The 13,182-nt window shown below is 47.5% G+C and overlaps 2 non-coding genes across 2 annotated transcripts; both read right to left on the bottom strand.

The window, feature by feature from the left end:
• Positions 1-3,956: 3,956 nt before the first annotated feature.
• Positions 3,957-4,080, bottom strand: TRNAL-CAA (transfer RNA leucine (anticodon CAA)). The gene is made up of 2 exons: positions 4,043-4,080; positions 3,957-4,002 (listed from the first exon to the last, which is right to left on the bottom strand). It is a non-coding gene; the product is annotated as a tRNA-Leu (tRNA).
• Positions 4,081-4,145: 65 nt separating this feature from the next.
• TRNAL-CAA (transfer RNA leucine (anticodon CAA)) lies at positions 4,146-4,269 on the bottom strand. Its single transcript has 2 exons — positions 4,232-4,269; positions 4,146-4,191 (listed from the first exon to the last, which is right to left on the bottom strand). It is a non-coding gene; the product is annotated as a tRNA-Leu (tRNA).
• Between the last annotated feature and the right edge of the window lie 8,913 nt (positions 4,270-13,182).

Here is a 13,182-nt window from a genome sequence, read left to right as displayed (position 1 = left end):
TTGCCTTCCTTGCCACGCATCCGCTTTTTCTTTCGCTCTGGATGTTTCTTCCATCCAGTGCATGTTGGCATCTCGATAACAATCTAAAGGCACGCCTAGATATCGCGTTGGGAGAGCAGACCATCGCAGCTTACAGAAGAAATCAGGTGTCACGTCCCAATCACCGTGCCAAAACCCAGAGCTTTTCTCCCAATTGATCTTACATCCGGTTTGATCACAAAATGTTTGGACGACACCCGTAACTTCACAGATGCTCTTTCTAGTTGCACAAAACACTGCTATGTCATCAGCATATGCCAGCATTTTCACGTGTGCTGATTGCAGCTTGAACCCTAAAATGCGATTGCTATCAATGATAGCCAAGCAAAGTGGCTCTAAATACAGTGCAAAAAGCAGGGGTGAGAGTGGGCAGCCCTGCCTTACCGATGAACGTACTGCGATGCTGTCAGTCAGTTCACCGTTCACAATAATACGGGTCGTGCAGTTCGCATAAGCCATGTTAACACCCTCCACTATGACTTTTCCAAGGTTACAATGCTCCAAAATGGAAAAAAGAATTTCGTGAGAAACACGGTCAAAGGCTTTCGCCAAATCTAACTGCATCATGGCTATCTGACCACCGAGTGCATCAACACATTCTAGTACGGTTCTTGCGACATGTATATTCGTGGCAATGGATCGACCCTTGATGCCGCACGTTTGATGAGACCCAACCAGTTTTTTTATTACGCTTTGCAGTCTTTTTGCTAAAACCTTCATATACACCTTGTAGTCAACATTGGTGAGGCTAATCGGTCGATATGACCCCACCAACAGTCGTTTTTCCGGATCATCTGTCTTGGGTATTAGCACAATGTGCGATGTAGCGAAAGACAATGGAACAGTATTACGTCCATAAGCTTCAGTGATTACATCGAGCATAAACTGAGTCGCATACTGCTGAAAAGTTTTAAAGAAGGCAGCGCTTAGACCATCCGGCCCAGGGGCCTTCCCAGGTGTCAGGTCATCTATTGCAGATTCTATCTCCTGCAACGTTATCGGTGTTTCTAGGCGCGCTTTACTTTCGTCATCCAGTGCAGGCATCAGACTTAGAAAATCTGTTTGAAAGCCGCCTACAGTCTCAAGCTTAGCGCTAAGCAGTTCTTCGAAGTGCTCTGCTACGGCACGCTGAATATCTTTAGCATCTTCAGTGATATAGCCGGCATACCTTATACTCCTTATTTCTTTCTGGCAGGCGTATCTTTTCTCGTCTGCTAGGGCTCGTTTTGTCGGCACTTCTCCAGCCCAAAGTTTTTCAGCCCTTGCACGTATGACAGCCGCTGTGTATCTTTCGCTGTCGATTGTTTCCAGCTCACTTTTAAGCTCTCGTATTTTACTGGCGAAATGCCCTGGCACAGTACTTTCCATGCTCAAAAAAAGAGCAAGTTGTTCATTCAGTTCTTTTTCTTTTTCTTCCTCTTTGTACCGCACCTTACTAATGTTTTCTATGGCTTTCAATTTGACCCACTCTTTCAAGCTGTCCCATTCCGCTGCAAAACTTACTGGTCGCATAGCAAGACGATTTTCAAACTCTGTCTTAACTTCAGTAAGGAACTCTTCATCGGCAAGAAGTTTGGCATTCAGTTTCCATAGGTACCAGTTAAAGCGCGATTTCTTTCCTTTGCGACCAAACACTGCACTCACGAGACAATGATCGCTGAAAGACACAGGTTTGACCTCATATGCAGTACATAGGGAGACCAGATCAACCGAGGTATACACCCTGTCCAATCTGGCATGGCTATCTCGCTGAAAGTGCGTGAACTCTGGCTGGTTTCCAGTGGAGAACACACTACCAACATCCTCAAGGCTATACTCATGCACAAGTGCATTCAACAGCACGGAGCTTCTGTCTCTTCGAGGTTTACACTTGGCCGCTCGGTCCACAGCAGCGCACACACAGTTGTAGTCACCAAGTACAAGCAAGATTTTGTCGACCTTCAACCACAACTCAATAGACTGAACAATTCACGCTCACGCCCTGAATTGGGAGCATACACACACACACAACACGCCAGCATAAATTAGAGTAGGTAAAATCGGTAACCAAAAGCCGACCACTTGGACAGGCAAAAACGGACTCTACGCTTGCTCCCAGCGTGTTACGTATGAATAAAAGGCATCCACCCGAGACACCAACAGAATGGCATGCAGACACATAGAAGTTTGTTTGAAAAGAAGCCACCATACGGTCAGTGCTTTCTTGGCTCTCAATATTTGACTCTTGCACAGCTGCTATATCTATATCATTATCCACAAGGAGGCGACTGAGCTGGCATTGTCGCCTTCTCGCTCCCAGTCCTCTAACATTCAAAGTAGCTACGTGTAACGGCGAATTAAGCTTGAGAGTCATGTACTAGAGAGAGGCCAGTACCGGCATGGTGCCTACCTTCATGGTTGCGTGGCCTCCGCTTCTGACAAAGAGCGGCGTATGCATGCATGTAATGTCCTGCCAGCAGAATGTCGGGATGCATTCAAACGAAGTCCAAGCCCAGTGTTTCATTTTTGCTAACACACGCACCACTTGGCTGTAGAAGGTTCGTGACGCTGGTCGGTAGGCAGCCGACCCACAAATCGTTCAGGTCACCACAAAAACTACGGAGGCGGTTTCCCCGCCTGCCGCGTGTCGGCCGAGAAGTTCGGCTTCGGTCTTAACGTGGCTCTTCGGATGCCATAAGTTTTCGGCGGCGGCTCACCACAAACACCGCCTGGCAGCTGAGTCTCCTCGACGCTTACCTCATGCGGACGTTTCGCGGCAATTAAGGCTGCTGTCTCCGGCCCAACCTCCATGGCATCAGTACAGGAAGGCTCAGTACTGAGATGATCCCCAGCGTCAGAAAATTTGGTTAAGTCTTCTGACCCTTCCTTTGACTCGCTTTCATGGTCCTGGGATGGAGCGTTCAAGATATGCCGAGGTTCATTCTTTTCATTTGAGACCTCACCTTATCCTTTGTTAAAACCGTCATGGAAGGCGCGTCCTGTTTCGTTGACTGACCTCTAATGTCAGCAGCCTCCTCCGCATCCGCCTCGTCCATAATTAACTCGGACGAGTCTTCGCTGGTCCCAGGTCCGGCAATGCTAGCGTAGGTTCGTGCACACTGATTGTCTTCATGCCCGAACCGTCGGCAGTTTCCGCAGCGAGGAACCCGGCACTCTTTGCGGATGTGACCCGTACTCCGGCAGCGTAGGCACAACGGGGGTCTGCCTGGCACAATGACGAGCGCGAGCTCACCGCTAACATTCAGCTTATGCGGCAGGTCGTCGAGCTTCATGCTAGCTTTGAGCTTCAGCGTGACGAGTCTGGTTGTAGAGCCCTTTTCCAGCATACCTTTAACACGCCAGCGCTCCCGGGAAACGTCTGACACCTTTCCGTACGGCGCAAATGCAGCACGAACATCTTCATCTGGCACGTTGTGAAGTAGCCAGTGAAGTTTGAGTCGCACGTCCTGGTTCGCCGGGTCAATCACCAAGCAGCGACCGTTTTTCACAGACAGCTCACCTACACTGACAATCTTGTTGACGGCTTCAGTATCCTTGAGAGTGACGGCCCAGACGTGGCTCATCCGATACGCCCCCATAGCGATAACATCGGGGATTAGCGAGTGTTGTGCTAAAGCATCCCGGAAATCTTCCACCCGGTACGGGCGGGCCCTGATATCGGCGTGCAAAAAAACGGTATTCAAAACAAACCGACCTGTTGGAAGTGCAGGCAAAACGACCTGGTAAGTGTTGTCCTTTTCAGCAGTCCTGTTACCGCGGCCTGACATGGCCGCTGAAGCCGCTCCTGAGGAGCCCTGCATCCTGCTTCCGTTCACTGGCGTGGCCGGAAGCAGAATCCTCGGCCATCCTGACACTACAAGACAGATTTCAAGCGAAGCCCCGTACTGCATGCTCGAAATATACGAAGGAAAAAAATGTGTCAGAAGTGGGATTCGAACCCACGCCCACATCCGTGGACCAGAAATCTCGTTTAGCCCACATACTAGTAGGCAAGGCATTTAACCTTGAGTCTGGCGCCTTAGACCGCTCGGCCATCCTGACACTACCAGACAGATTTCAAGCGAAGCACCGTACTGCATGCTCGAAATATACGAAGGAAAAAAATGTGTCAGAAGTGGGATTCGAACCCACGCCCACATCCGTGGACCAGAAATCTCGTTTAGCCCACATACTAGTAGGCAAGGCATTTAACCTTGAGTCTGGCGCCTTAGACCGCTCGGCCATCCTGACACTACCAGACGGATTTCAAGCGAAGCACCCTACTGCATGCTCGAAATATACGAAGGAGAAAAATGTGTCAGAAGTGGAATTCGAACCCACGCCCACATCAGAGGACCAGAAATCTCGTTTAGCCCACATACTAGTAGGCAAGGCATTTAACCTTGAGTCTGGCGCCTTAGACCGCTCGGCCATCCTGACACTACCAGACGGATTTCAAGCGAAGCACCGTACTGCATGCTCGAAATATACGAAGGAAAAAAATGTGTCAGAAGTGGGATTCGAACCCACGCCCACATCCGTGGACCAGAAATCTCGTTTAGCCCACATACTAGTAGGCAAGGCATTTAACCTTGAGTCTGGCGCCTTAGACCGCTCGGCCATCCTTTTTTTTTTTTTTCTTTATTGCCTGACTTTGACACAAATACAACGCACTGGAAAACAAAACAACAGGAACAAAGGAATAATATATGTACACAAAGCTAGTTCGCGTTGCCTATCCCCCACTGAGGGGCAGGCATTGTCATTTTAAAATTCCTTGAGCACCGTCAAAGCTTCCAGCTTTGACAGCCACTCAGGAGCACATGGTTTCAATTTAAGCACGTCGAGCCATCGCTGCATACTTTCACGGAAATACATGCGGGCTGGCCGTGCATCTGGATCGCAGTGATAACCAGCCATTCGTGCGCGCCATATAGTGTGGAGGCACATTAACATAACCTGGTCTAACGGCATATCATCGTAGTTATCCAATGGCAAATACCTAATGCCATGGGAATCAAGTGGCAACTGTTTTTTAATTGTCCTTTGCAGTACATCCCACAAATATACCCCCTCCCAGCAATGCAAAAACACGTGATCTATTGTCTCTGGCTGTTTGCAGATGAGACATTGGGCCCCCCACGGTAGGAAAATACCCTTTTCCTCCATAAATGATTTTACACTCAAAGTACCGGTATGTAGCATAAAGAAAAAAGTTTTAGCTCCCGTAGCAACTTGCATTTTCTTTACGCGTTTTAATACATTACTTCCTGTGCCTCCATAGTATAAAGCTCGGTACAATGGCACCGGGAACACCACTTCACAAACATCCTTGTATAATGTTCTCCTGTTAACATTACTTAAATACTCTTTCGAAAAACGTGCGCTTAAGAATTTCACGCTCAAAACAATTTCCCTAAAGAATCCAAAAAGAGATCCCGGCATACATTGCGTATAAACTACGAAATCAGGCAACGCTCGACCAAGTCTTTGTTGACACACTGTGCGCAGGAATGGATCACTGGCATCCCTAAAAAACATAAACCGGTTGACAATCTGTCGCACAAACAAATGACCCAGACCAAGCCCTCCATGCTTCACCTGCCGGAACAAATTTGTCCGACTGCACCTCTCCCAACTCGAGGCCCAAACAAACACCGCAAAAACTCGATGCAATTTTTGCACATTTACGCGGGAGCAATGCAACACTTGCATAACATACCATAACTTACTAATTAAAAACAGGTTACAAACTGCGGCTCTTGCAAATATTGATAATTGAGCGCTTTTCCATTTCTCCGCTTTTTCACGGGTTTCTCTGACCTGCTCTAGCCAGTATGGCTCGCTTTCCTTGTAAAATTCCAAGGGCACACCCAAGTACTTTGCAGGCGTTGTAACCCACGACACATTAGCGAAAGTGTCGGGGGTCAGCTGCCATTCTCCGTGCCAAAATCCCAGGCACTTACCCCAGTTAACTTTACTCCCTGTGACTTTGCTAAAATGTTTTACCACATCCACTGTCCTCTTTATGCTCTCCTTATTTACACAAAAAACCGCAACGTCGTCTGCGTAAGCCAGCAATTTGACTTCTGACTCCTGCAGTCGAAAACCATCAATGTCATTGTTTTGTAGGATGCTTAAACACAATGTTTCAATATAAATGCCGAACAAAAGAGGGCTGAGGGGGCAACCTTGGCGCACCGAACGTCGTACGTTGATGGGGGCCCCCAGTGACTTATTGACAATTAATCTCGTAGTGCAGTTACGGTACGCCAAGGCCACTCCCTCTCGAATAACAGAGCCGACATTAACATGGTCTAATATACTGAACAGAATAGTATGCGCCACACAATCAAAAGCTTTCTCCAAGTCGAACTGCAGTAAAGCAACACACGCATGAGTTGCGTCGCAGCATTCGAGCACACTTCTCGCTTTGTGAATGTTCTGAAAGATGGATCGCCCTTTGATACCGCACGTTTGGTGAGGGCCCACTAGTTCGCATATAACCGTTTGTAGTCTGCCAGCAAGTACCTTCATATAAATCTTGTAATCAACGTTTGTCAGAGCAATGGGCCTGTAAGACGACAACTGCCTAAGCTTATCTGGTTGGTCAGTTTTCGGAATAAGTACTGTGTGCGACGATCCGAAAGACGCAGGCAGTGCCTTCAGCTCATACGCTTCATTAAATAAGGTACACAACAAAGGAGATAGCTGTTGCTTGAACGCTTTATAAAAAGCCGCACTCAGGCCATCAGGCCCGGGTGATTTCCCAGGGTTTAAATTTTCTATTGCCTGCTGCACTTCTTTTTCGCTTATTGGCCGCTCCAGTCTTTCTTTTTGTTCGTCATCAATTTTTGGCATCGCGTCAAGAAAGGATTCTTTAAAACGGTCCAAATTAACCTCTCGGGACGAAAATAGCTCTTCATAATACTCCCGGAAAGCTTTCGCGATTCCTTCGTTATCGGTTTCTGTGCGTCCTGCCCAATCTACCTCTGCCACGTGATTTAACCTTGCATTTGCTTTTTCTATTCCCAACGATCTTTTTGTCGGCGTCTCATCCATGGCCAATTTTTCCGCTCTCGCACGTACCAGTGCTCCGCGATAACGGTCTTCGTCATTCAGTTGAAGTCTTTGTTTTATTTTTCTAACGTCGTCCATGTATAACCCTGGCGTGTTACACTCCAGGGCTAACAATTTATCTAGCAAAGATCTTAAATGCATTTCATTTTGTTTTTCTTGAAACCGTATGCAGCTGGCCTTTTCTATAGCTTTGATTTTAATTTGTTGCTTACACAGTTCCCATTCTTGACCCAGTTCGTGGGTGTCCTCCTGACAAATATTACCAATTTCTTCTTCTACTAGTCTGGTGAATTGCTCGTCATTCAGCAGTTTATTATTTAACTTCCACAATTCCCAATTAAAACCGCTACCTCCCTTTCTTGGTCCAATTCTACACTGAACCATGCAGTGATCTGAGTACGTTACCGCCAAAACATGATAATCCTGGCATTTTGGAGCCAGTTCTGCGGCCACATAAATTCTGTCAAGGCGGGCGTGGCTAGCACCCTGAAAATGCGTATACTGAACCCGTCGCTCGCTCGTGAGACACTCTGCAACGTCTTCCAGTGCAAACTCGTCAATCAAGCGCGAAAGTACCTCTGTGCTACGATCCCTAAATGTACGAAGGCTAGTTTTGTCACCGGACCTCAGTACACAATTGAAATCTCCCAGTAAGACAAGTTGCTTATCCGTGTTTAAATACTCTTCAACAAAATCAAACAAAGCAGCCCTCTCATCAACTATCGTAGGTGCATATATACAAACAGCACGCCACTCAGCCGAGCAAAAACTAAAATCAAGGACCACGCCCCGACCCGACGGAAATGAAGCATGCGACTGCACTACAAGACCCGGCAACTTCTTCACAAACAGGACGCATCCAGCAGAAGTACCGACTGCATGGCTGACAACTGCGTAAAACCGCGACGTGAAACGTTGCACCATGCTCTCGGTCTCTTGTTCACCCTCGACTTTTGTCTCTTGAACTCCAAGTATATCGATGTCATTTTCATTTAAAAGGCGCAGGACTTGGCTCTGCTTCCTTTTCGCTGCTAGACCTCTCACGTTAAGGGTCGCAATCTTTAGTGACAGTTCATAAGCCATTTTCTTAGAGTGAAAAGAGGCCAAGAGCATGGTGCTTACCTCTCACGTCTAGCATGGCGCTAGACGCTTTCGTTGACGCCAGAGCCATGAGGTTGGACTGGCAGACCTTGTGACAGGGGCGGCTTTTCGGCAGCTCTCCTGTCCGCCGAGACGTTCGGTCTTGGTTTGAAGGTCGCCCTCCTCCCTATTGGCGTTTTTATCGGCGGCTCGTCGTTGCTAGCTGCCTCTGCCTGGATTGTCTCACTTGTGCTCTCGTCGTGGGCACGCTTCGCAGGGCCTTGGACGTTGGTCGCTCGGCCGCTGCTCTTTTCAAGGGTTTCCTGTCGGCCCGCAGACTCCGGAAGTTCAGTTTTTGAGCTCTCGGCATCGCTCACACTTTCTTCCTCTGACGGTCCGTTGTTCGGTAGCGTGACTTCCTTGTCTGGCCTACTGAGTATCTTGTCACCGCCCCCCGGGGGCCCTAACATGCCTGTCGTTGCTGTTAGCTTTTCAGCTTCTCCGACCCCCTTTGCGGCCTCTTCTGTCTCTGCGACATCCATTTGGTGCTCCGTCATGTCCGCCCTCGCTGTCGGTGCAGTGGCCACTGCATACGTTCGTACGCAATCTTCCTCGGAGTGGCCAAAACGCTTACATGTCGAACACCGCGGAATTTTACATTCCCGGCGCACATGCCCGGTCCCTCGGCAGCGCAGGCACTGCATTGGCCGCCCAGGCACCACAACAAGGGCCAACTCCCCTGCTACTCTTATCTGGTGAGGCAGGTCTTCTATCCTCATCCCGGGCTTCAACTTCAGGAGTACGGCTCTCGTTGTGGAGCCCTTTTCGAGCACGCCCTTTACTCGCCACCGCTCACGGGTCACTTCGGTCACCTCACCGAAAGCCGCAAAAGAAGTTCGGATGTCCTCATCCGCCACGCCATGCAACATCCAGTGGAGCCGTAGCTTCACCTGTTGGTCCTCCGGGTCAATGACGATGCACCGTCGACCTTTCACTTGGAGCTCCTTGAAGGCTACCAGCCGCTTGGTTGCTTCAGTGCTGCTCAAAGCCACCGCCCAGACATGGTTTATTTGGTAAGCCCCCAAGGCCACCACGCCTGGGAGCGTACCAGTCTTGGCCAGGGCGTCCCGGAAATCTTCAACCCTGAAGGGTCGCACTCGTACGTCTCCGTGCAAAAAAACTGTGTTGAAAACAACACGTCCGGTGGGCAGATGCGGCAAAATGAGCTGATATTCCTTATCATCGATTGCGTTAAGCCTGTTACCGCGGCCAGCCTGGGCCGCAATCGCCGCTCCGCCGGAGCTCATGATTCTGCGTCCGTACACGCCGGTGGCCGGAAGTAGAATGACCGCTCGGCCATCCTGACACTACCAGACAGATTTCAAGCGAAGCACCGTACTGCATGCTCGAAATATACGAAGGAAAAAAATGTGTCTAAAGTGGGATTCGAACCCACGACCACATCAGAGGACCAGAAATCTCGTTTAGCCCACATACTAGTAGGCAAGGCATTGAACCTTGAGTCTGGCGCCTTAGACCGCTCGGCCATCCTGACTTTTTTTTTTTTCTTTATTACCGACTTGGCAACTACAAAGAACGATGAAAAGTCGCATGGAATTAAAAACACAAGTCACTTTCTTACAGGTTTCTTGTGATAAAATGGATTAGGTGACATGAGCTTGTCCAAGACTGGCAGCCAATCCGGGGGTTCAGATTGCCCTCCGAAAACATCACGCGTGTACATTACACTTTCAACAAAGTATTGATGGGCTGGGTGTACGACAACATGCTCATGCCGAACATCCATCCGCGTTCTCCATATGCTGTGCATACACAAGACCATCAATAAATCACTGGGCACTTCTCCTGGCTGGGCGCATGGAAGGTAGCGTATGCCAAACGGCGTTATTGGTAAGTCCTTTTTAATAGTGCGCTGCAGCACGTCCCACAAAAAAACCGCATCGTGACAATCAAGGAAAATATGCTCTATGGTTTCCAGCTTTTTGCAAATTAAACAGTCAGCAGACCAAGGCACGAAAAGGCCTTTGCTTTCCAGCCATGGCTTCACCGGAGGAGTGCCGGTATGCAATTGAAAAAAGAAAGATTTAGCGGACGATCTGATGGGCATTCTTTTCACTCTCTTCAACACGTCCCGCTCCGGACCCAAAGCACATACAGCGCGATAAAGAGGCACAGGTAAAAAGGTTTCCAATAAATCTTTGTACAGCCGTTTTCGCGTAACAGTACACATATACTCATTTGAAAATCTTGCCTTCACTATTTGGTAGGACGCGACAACTTCACGAAGAAAAGCACTTAGAGCCATTGGCCCTGTAGACATAGTGGAAACTACATATTCCGGCAGTGAATCACGCAATCGCACTTGGATTACCGTTCTAAGAAAAACATCGCTTTGTTCGCGCAAAAAAAAGAACCTGGTTACAATCTGCTTTAAGTAGTCCCAGTCCACCATTATGCACCGTATGAAAAAGATTGCATCGACTGGTACGCTCCCATGTTGAAGCCCACACAAACGTGGCAAATACCCTATGCAGTTTTTGAGCAGAGATTCTTGACATAGATAACACTTGCAGCATGTAAAAAATTTTTGCAACTAGGAACATATTGCAAACGGTAGCTCTTGAGAACATAGAAAAGTTATGTCCTCCCAATTTGTTTGTTTGGGTTTTCACTTGCTCAACTTCCCCGGCCCAACATTCCTTGCTTTCACGGTAATGCTTTAGTGGCACACCAAGGTAATTGCCTGGCGTTGTTGTCCATTGCATACTGGAGAACAGTTCAGGCGCGTATTGCCAGTTTCCGTGCCAAAATCCTAAACACTTTGCCCAACTAATTTCACTTCCACTTGCAGTGCAAAAAGCAGTGGCTTCTTTTACAACTTCTTGCACGCTCTCATGGTCAGTACAAAAAACCGCAATATCGTCCGCGTATGCCAAAACCCGAACTTCACTTTGAAAAAATCTATAACCGCGTATGTTTGGCCTTGCAAGTAATCTTAAACAGAAAGGCTCCAGATAAAGCGCAAACAAAAGGGGAGAAAGAGGACAGCCCTGCCTTACTGACGACTGGACAGGTATACGCTCGGTTAAATGCTTATTCACGACCAGTCTCGCTGAACAGCACTCGTAAACCATTTTCACGCCATTTGTAATCATGGAACCAGCATTGACATACTCTAAAACAGAGAACAAAATTTCATGTACCACTTTATCAAATGCTTTGTGGAGGTCTAATTGCATCATGGCTACGTGGTCATGCATCGCGTCACAACATTCGAGTACACTCCTTGCTGCGTGTATGTTAGTAAAAATGGTCCTTCCTTTTATACCGCATGTCTGATGTGGGCCTACAAGAGAAGTAATTACACTTTGGAGTCTTCGCCCTAATACTTTCATGTAAATTTTATAGTCAACATTCGTTAGACTTATAGGACGGTAAGACGCTACAGACTGAAGCTTAACTGGGTCATCTGTTTTCGGGATTAGTACAACGTGTGACATTCGAAAAGACGGAGGAGGTACGTTCTTTTCGTAGCATTCATTAATAACTCTTTCCAGTAAAACAGCCATTTCAGTTGGAAAGGCCTTGTATATGGCAGCACCAAGACCATCTGGTCCGGGTGACATACTGGAATTTAATTCCCCTATAGCGGCCTCAATTTCCTCGGAAGTAATACTTGCTTCAAGTGTCTGCGCAACTTCGTCTTCCACTCTTGGCATCAGCGACAGAAAGTCTTGTCTGAAGCGTTCGATGTCCGGTGTTTTCAGGCTAAACAATTCCCTGTAAAATTCTACAAACGCCCGTTCAATCGTTTTCTTTTCCGAGGTAACTACGTTCTGATAGCAGATTTCTTTTATCTCTTTTGACACTGCGTACCGTTTTTCATCACTAAGTGCCCTTTTCGTGGGCGTCTCTCCGAGCCACAATTTTTCGCTGCGTGCCCTTATCACCGCACCGCGATACTTCTCTTCGTCTATCACCTCAAGTTTGGTTTTTATCTTTTTTATATCTTGGGCGAACAAGCCAGGCTTAACGCTCTCCATGCTAAGCATGTATTCAAGTGTGCTTCGAAGTTCTTTTTCTTGTTCTCTTTCTTTACGTCGGAGAGTGCATGCTCGGTCAATAGCAGCTATCTTTATATCGCACTTAAACTGCTCCCATGCTTGTATAAAATTAAAGTCATTTTGCAACAGATGCGTAATATATTCTTTCACTTTAGTGGTAAACTCTTCATCCAGCAGCAGCTTTTCATTAAATTTCCATAGCTCCCAATTGAACTTTGTTGCCTTACTTTTCATGCCTAGAGTAATCATTACGAGGGAATGGTCACTAAAGCTCATGGGAAGTGTTTGATATTCCGAGCACAAGGGCACACAATCAATAGGAACATATATTCGGTCCAACCTTGCATGACAGCTACCTTGAAAGTGCGTGAACAATGCTTGACCTTCATGCGTCAGTATACAGCCAGCATCTTCAAGCTCTGCCTCATTAACAATGTCAATAAGTAACTCTGCACTTTTGTTACGAAGGACACGGTCTGTTGTTCTATCTTCCGGTCTACAGACACAGTTGAAGTCTCCAAGCAGGAGAACACGCCTCTCATGTATTAGGAAGGATTTCATATAGTGAAAAAACTCTTCGCGCTCAGACGTTCTAGTAGGCGCATAAACACAGATCACTCTCCAGTCCAATCCAGAAAAACTGAAATCACATATCAAAAGCCGACCACTCTCACACGAGAACACAGACTGTACGCACAGTATACAATTTCGAATGAAAATGACACATCCCCCCGATCTTCCAACCGCATGACAAACGCAAACACTATATCTAGAACGATATATTTCAGCCATTTTATCTGTTTGTTGTTCGCTTTCCATTTTGCTCTCTTGAACTGCTAGCACATCAATTTCATTTTCCAGCAGAATGCGGTTCAGCTGCAGTTGTCTCCGACGCGTTGACAGCCCCCTCACATTTAGC

This window comes from Amblyomma maculatum, chromosome 4 (assembly GCF_055883805.1).
Source record: "Amblyomma maculatum isolate TAMU_Amacu chromosome 4, ASM5588380v1, whole genome shotgun sequence".
NCBI classification, from domain to species: Eukaryota; Metazoa; Arthropoda; class Arachnida; order Ixodida; family Ixodidae; genus Amblyomma; species Amblyomma maculatum.
Note: the sequence above shows the minus strand (reverse complement) of the source record. Positions and strands in the feature narration are given on the sequence as shown.